General features: G+C 39.7%; 1 long non-coding RNA gene across 1 annotated transcript; it reads right to left on the bottom strand.

The window, feature by feature from the left end:
• Positions 1–242: 242 nt before the first annotated feature.
• Positions 243–1,825, bottom strand: LOC113960886. The gene is made up of 3 exons (XR_003532130.1): positions 1,695–1,825; positions 1,141–1,142; positions 243–254 (listed from the first exon to the last, which is right to left on the bottom strand). It is a non-coding gene; the product is annotated as an uncharacterized LOC113960886 (long non-coding RNA).
• Between the last annotated feature and the right edge of the window lie 5,509 nt (positions 1,826–7,334).

Raw genomic sequence — 7,334 nt, 5'->3', positions numbered from 1 at the left:
CGGATTATTTATATTTGCATTTCAGCAGTGCCATAAACAAATAAATGCTTAGGGTTAGACACGGATTCAAATTTCCAAAAGTACACCACTTTTTCAATCCTTTTTTTCTTTGATTCTCACTTTTCAGTATCGTAGAAAATTTCAGCAGGAATGATTTTTCTGGGGCTGGCAACATATAATCTTTGAAGTTACTCAATGTCTTATAGTACCCCGTGCCTTCTACATTCCTATATTGCTACTTAGGAGTTCAGACTCTGCATCTTATGCAACAGCCACAGTAGGCAGCTGCAATTTGTCTAAGGCTTCTGCAGTTGCAATAAGTGACTGGGCATCATGGGATAAGACAGCTAGCCAAACAGCTATTGCAGAGTCGGTAGCATATTTGAGAAATTTTGCAGCTCTTTTGAGCACACCTAGTACTTCTAAACTATATTTAATGGAGAAGCAATGAAAGAAAGAACTGAATGACTGTAAAGAATTTTATTATTTTTCATTAATTAACTTTATTAACAATAAAACCAGCTTCAGAAGTCCCTTGTGAAGTAAAGGAATATTTCTGTCTTACCATACTAAGACTAGAACTGAAAAACCAAGAGTCTGATGACAGAGAGAACCTGCTTGTGGAAGCAGCATTAAGTTCCAACAATCCTTCCCACCTAGTGCTGCTGTGTGTAAATCTGTGTCTCTTCATCAAACTTGTAGTGAACTGGAAACATATTGTCAGCTTAGCAGGACTGGTAACTTGGTGGAAAGCAGTTGGCAAGGACAGAGTAGTTGCAGTCCTAAAGTTTCAAAATTCTTAAAAAATTGTAACCTGAGTTGACTACATAAATGATCCATGATCTTGGTCCCATTAGGCACCATAAGTGAAAGGGGAAAAAATCCACAAACCTTCCCATGACAGCTGTTTTCCTACTATAGCACGTTTGGCACCAAGTTTGTAGTAACTGGAAGATGAAATCATTGATCATGGACCTTGCACACTTCAAAATCCAGTCAGATCTCCTACATTGATGAGGACTTGCTATGAGACATGAGAACAGTTTATGGCCCACGTACAAAGAAAGGGGATTCTTTTGACCACATGTGAGATATGCCTTCTCAGATGGGTGACAAGAGAAGATGTCAGGAAAGATAAACTGCTTTTCTCCATGATAAGATGTCTAACTATCCTCAGCTTTCAACCTCAGACGTGAAAATATTTACCTTGCAGACCTTTTCCATGAATGCAGTTTTGCATTCGCATTTTGTTATAGGTTAGAAATCCAAGGGGGGGAATTTTTTTTCCCCCTGCCCCCAATGTAGGAAAGATGGAGTTTGAATGGAAAGGGGGGACTATTAGCTTTACAAAAGAACCTAGCTGGCCGAACTGCATTCCTAGCAGATGGTCCATCAGAGGCTGGGGGGGAGAGGGGAGGAGTTTTTGGGGGGTTGCTGGGTCTCCTCACAAGGGAGAAGTGAGATTGCTGGGTTCTCTCTCTGGAACTGAGACAGCATCTGTGTGCCGGCAGTTTTGGAGAAAAAAGCCTCGAGGCCGGTTTTTTCACTGGCCTTGACTTGCTTGCAAGCTGCCTTTGCCTCCAGCCCAAATCTGCTGTGTTTTCATCAGAGAGGTCTGTGCTCACTGGGAGAAAAAAGGAGGAGCCTTGAAACACCATCATCTGAGAACAACAGTGAGTCCCGTGGGGGTGGACTGCTTTTCCTTCTGCCCTTCTTCCATTGGGGGAAGGGTCCCCATTTTCTTTTCGGCTTCTCCCGTGATCCGAGACCACCCCCCAGACCTCTCCTCGCGTGGTGACCGCCAGAGCCCAACAGTGCCCCCTGCAGGTCACGACAGAGCACTGCAGGCTCTGCACCTCCAGAGCCCAACAGCGCCCCCTGCCGACTGTGATTAGAACTGTGCTAAAAGACAGAGAAGTATTCAGACTTTTTCCTTTGTTTGAAGAGGACTTTTGGGTACAGGACTATTGTCTGGTTGGGTTTTTTTGTGTTCTGTTACTGTTCTTGCCAACATACATATATCTTTTAATAAAGGGTTGTTATTTCTTCTTTTTTTTTTTCCACACTTCCTCAATTAGAACCCCTTAATTTGGATTGCTGAGAGAGAGGAGTTTGGTCTATCTCATAACTCATCCTCTTTAGCAAACATTCAGGTCTCATCAAACTGAGACACACTTCCAGCCCAAGGTCTGTGATGTTATGACACTGTCTGGAATCAGACCTGGGCTGTAAAGTCAACAAACATTGAGCAAATGGAGATTCATTGAAAGAGAATAGTATTTGATTCTTTTTCAATAAATTGATCTATTTGTTTTCAAAAGCACAGCACACAAATTGAATATGTTGGCATTTTTAACTTTCCCTGGTACAATAGTGCTTTTTAATGTGGTGCGTTGCTTACAACAAATTCAATGCAATTCCTCCTGGACACCTCAATTTTTTTTGTTGTTAAATGGGGGTTTTATGTATAAATATATATGTATATTATTTAGATGGTGAATTTCTCCTTGACGTTCAGACCCTCGTGGAGTGCTGTGCCTACTCACAGTAAGTGACAATTTAGTCTTCAAAGTATTATAAAAATTATTTACTCTGAGTGATACTGAGTGACTTAACTGTTTCAGTTGAGGCTGTAGGGTATATAGTAAACATCTTGCCTACAAAACCTATTTCAGCTACTGTAGCTTTCTGCAAATCTATAAAAACTCATGTGTTTACTTACGTAAATTTGGAGACAAAACCAATTCGCCTGAGAGTTTCAGATGGTGTAAAGAGATTACACTATTAACTGTTAATTTAACTACTAATAACCATTAAATTTTCATTAAAGATTTACTTATATGCAATCAGGTTTTAACACTTTCAGCAATAATAAGAAAATACAACGCCAAATCTTCAAGTGTTCACTAACAAAGGATAGTGGTTGGGCTTGATGTCATAAAAAATGTTAATAAAAAAGCTGAACTCCCCAAACCTTTAGGAAAAAACCAGCAGCCAAAACAGGTGCATTACCTTTCAGAGTAGTTTTGCAAATCCTGAGTGCAGGCTGTACAGAAAGTATAGCAAATTGAATGAGTTTTCTGTATACTTCCCCTGTGAAACAGAAAGAATAAATATTGACATTCTGTGGCTGAATTATTTACTCTTCTTCTTAATGGTTTATCACACCTCTCTGGAGACTGTTGTGAGGATTATATATCAAAAGTATAGAGATCTACTGCTGTTTCTTCGTTGCTTGGAGTTAGAGCTTGTGGTCCAATATTGGTACAGACTCAGGCAACTTACATCCAATAGGAGGCAAATTGGTGGTGTTGTACAGGCCCCATACTGTGGTACACAGTTTGGGCAATTGATACCCACTACAACGACACATAAAATATTTATGCATGTGAAGCATAAAACAGGGTAAAAGCCTCAGTGACTTGGGGACTCTTTTGAAAAATAATGTTAATGTCATTCATATATTGTGGAAAATTTTACCACGTTGTATTGGCAAAAATTTTGAAATGGTTGTCATTCCTGTGCACTTCCAGAGATGACAGAACACTGAGATATAAAACCCATAGTGCCCTTCTTTCATCTTAGAAAAGAGAGTGCAAGCTCTGACTTTTAAATTCTTTTGATGCTTTTGAAGCCAATATTCAATACAAAGTATGTTAAACTGGTTAAAAAGAAACTGCTTCTCTACCATGTTTCAGCAATTGGGGCTGAAATACAAGGCAGAATGGTCTGAGTGCTATTTTTTTGTTTCTGTTACTTTGATAAGGGAAAGACAAAAAGAGAAAAAAAAAGACCACAGATAAGCTGGAGGATTACCAATAGACATTAAGTAGGACACAATGAATCAGTAGCTGTGCTGACAATTTAATAAAGGTGCTGTTGTTCTGACACACATCAGGGGCAAAAGGTTAATCAGAGGCAAGAGCATACTAAAATTTAGGGGCAGGGAAAGATATTTAAACCTCCTGAAAAATATCAAAAGCTCACTTTTGAACTTTTTCACCCTGCTTCTTTGGCATCTTCACCTCCCCTGGAACAAACCAAGATATCCTGATCTCATTAAATGACTTTTAACTTGCTTTTCTTGGAAATGTATTCCATACAGCCATCATTCACCAAGTAAAGAAAACCTGTCATTTTTCTATATTGACTCAATTTCGTAGAGTACAGGTTGCTCTTGTGTGTCAGCTTTTGAACACCAGAAAAATTATGTCAGTTTCACATTTAGAAACACCATTCTGGGATTTTTTAAGTGTCCACAAAACTGTCTGATATTCCCCACTAACAAATACTCTCTGAAGATTAGCCCCACAAACCCCCATTATATTGGTTCACATTCCTCTTACTCCTCCCCATTAGTAAATTAACATACTATCCTCCACACCAGCCCTTTGATTTTTTTTTCTAATGAAAGTTAATTCTAACACCACTGTTAATGCCCCATCCTCCCTCACCTCAAGTTGCATATATGTCAACACCCTGCATTCTTGACTGTCTCTAGCCCAGTCTTCACCTCTAATGATTTCTTATGGTATTCCCATTGAAAGCAATTAGCAGCATCAGAGCTCATTCCCTCCTTCCTATTAGTGGACACATAGTACCTTTCCTCTCAGCCTGTTTGCCTGCAGGCAGGACAGTTGTGGAGACAAGTATTCTCTGTTCTTTTCACAGCTTCTTGATGAGGGCATGTCATGTGCCTCTTTTCCCTCCAGGAGGAAAAGTCAGTGACTTCAAGAAGGCTTTATTAATCAGTTTTCAACTTTGGTGTCGCAACTATTCACACCCTCAAACAAAGCATCTTCCACCTCTTTTTCTTGTATGTACCTGTACCCTTTACACTGCACCAACACTGCAAATGGGGATCTTACCCATTTATTCTGTTCTCTCTGATCAGCCTCATATCTGAGCAGCATGTGTTAAATATTTCACTGATTTTCTAATGGTCCCTTTTCTTGTCTTTTTTCAATTTAAAGAAAACTAGACATCTATAACTTCTTAATTTAGAACACATTTCAGTTGAGTTTTCAGTGCTTGAGGACAAGATGTTTTCCCCTGGTCAATTTTGAGATATAGTGGCAACTGTGGTTTCTAAGTGGTTTATATTCATTCTGGCTTCCACTGAAGTTTAGAGGTCAAATTTGGACAAGCTTTTTCAAACATTCAGAACCATTCTGGACCATGTTGATCTCCTCTTTCTGAAGACCAACTCTAAGACACATGGAATTGGAATTGAAGCTGAATCAGGGGAAGTTCAAATTGAACTAGGAAATGGTTCTTCACAAACAGGGTGGTTGGGCACTGGAACAGGCTCCTGAGGGAAGTGGTCACAGCACAAAGCCTATCAGAGTTCAAGGAGCATCTGGACAATGCCCTTAATCATATGGTTAATGTTAGGTGGTCCTGCAAGGAGCAGGGTGTTGCACTTGATGATCCTTATGAGTCTCTTTCAACTCAAGATATTCTGTGATTCCTGACAAAGTACTTTCGTAGGAGGAACAAACGTCAAAGTGGAAAAAAAGGAGAAAACATATCCATACTGTATTATATACTTTACATACCTAGATTAAGCACAGAACAGACAGTTAAATTAGAAGCTTAAGTTGCAGTTAAAGGAAAAAGAAAACCATGCTCTGCAGGTACCAAAGGAAAAATGGGGTCTGACTCAGTTTGGTACTAATGTAACTAAAAGTATATAGTTTGAATAGCCCAAACAGGACATTAAAATGAAGATTTTAGGGACAGAGAACCGGGGACAATTTTCTGCCACGTAGCATTCTCAGATTAAAACCAAATGTCATTCAGACATGAGCTGTAGTTCAGCTACACACAGTTGTGAACAACCACAAGGAGAAATTCAGATTATGTCATGGAGATAGTTAACATAAATGACCACTAATGACATTTTGGACACAAAAACTCATTCACCAGATCACCTGGAGCCAAACAGATACTTCTGTTGGGTTTTAAGATTCCTACTTATCATATCATCAGCCTGGAGTACTTCAAGTCTTTCTATAGCTTTACTCCAGTTTTACATTTCACCTTTTATGGTAAAAGAAGTCACTAAGGCAAAGATTCTTGCTGTTGGGAGAACATTTTTCCTAACATAGGAAAAATATTGTCCAGAAGTTTTTATTTGCAACCTCTTCTAAGTCCTCAAGGGAAAGTTCAAAGAAGACCACAATTCTCTCTAACCCTTTATGTTACACTAAATTAATTGCTAAAAAACCCTTGCATTTGATTAATCAGTTTAAGTTTATACATTGATGTATTCCTTGTTGTTTCGTTAAAAAAGGATATTCATAGCCTAGTTTTCTGGCACTTGTCTTGAGACAGAGTGGGGGGAAAAACCCTACTAAAACTCAGTAAGTAATTTCTCTGTTTATTTTTTTCCGATAAAGAACGCATCCTCAGCTCTCCTCCAGACACTTCGTGCTGCTCTGACAATAGGAAGAGCCAGAATATCCTTTTAACTAGTTACTTGGCATCCCTATTCAAGAGAAGAAATCACCCAGACTGGATGATGGATGCTTTTCCTACTCTAAACTGCACAGCAGCCACAGGTCTGACTATATGATCAAGATTCATGGTCTGATAACTGTCCCATTCCTAATTATCCAGATGACCATGGATAAGGCTGTGGGATGGCCAGTGTCTTCTTCACCTTGGCCTTTGCTGATATCGTCTCCCAAGCCTCTGTGTTCTAGTGACAGAGTTCAAGGAAGAAAGGAGGAACTGGGAGATGAGGATTTCTAACATCTCATGAGAAATCCTGTCCCCCATGGGTGCACAGGACCTGAAAGGACAATCCAAAGGTACTAAGCAAGCTGGATGACACCTCAGCACAGCTACTGCCTAACATCTTGGACAGGTGATGACTACAGAAAGGCAAATGTGGTACCCATTCCCTAGAAACAGAAAAGAAGGGTGATCTGGTGAACTACAAGCCAGTTATCCTCATCTCAGTCCTAGGGAAATTCATGTAGTGAATTAACCTTCTTGGAAATTTCTTCCAGGCACATGAAGTTGGTGGTTGTGGCAAGTAGCAGACATCATGCGTAAAGAGTAAAACAGAGCAGTGGATGTCATTTACCTCAATTTTAGTAACGGTTTCAATAGATTCTGCCATGGTATTTTCATATTCAGGTTCAGGCATCAGGTCTGGGTGGGGAGATAGCTACATGAGTAAAAAAATTGTTGGGTGGTCAGGTTTAAAGGCTGGTGATTAATGGTTTCTGTTGTATCTGAAAGCCAGTTAGGGGTGGCACTTTCCACTTGTCTTCTTACATTCTTCCCAAATAAAGTAACAACCACATCACAATAACTCCACCCCA

Source organism: Neopelma chrysocephalum, unplaced genomic scaffold (assembly GCF_003984885.1).
Source record: "Neopelma chrysocephalum unplaced genomic scaffold, ASM398488v2 Primary Assembly neopelma1_96926, whole genome shotgun sequence".
Lineage (NCBI taxonomy): Eukaryota > Metazoa > Chordata > Aves > Passeriformes > Pipridae > Neopelma > Neopelma chrysocephalum.
This window is presented reverse-complemented; position numbering and strand designations above follow the sequence as displayed.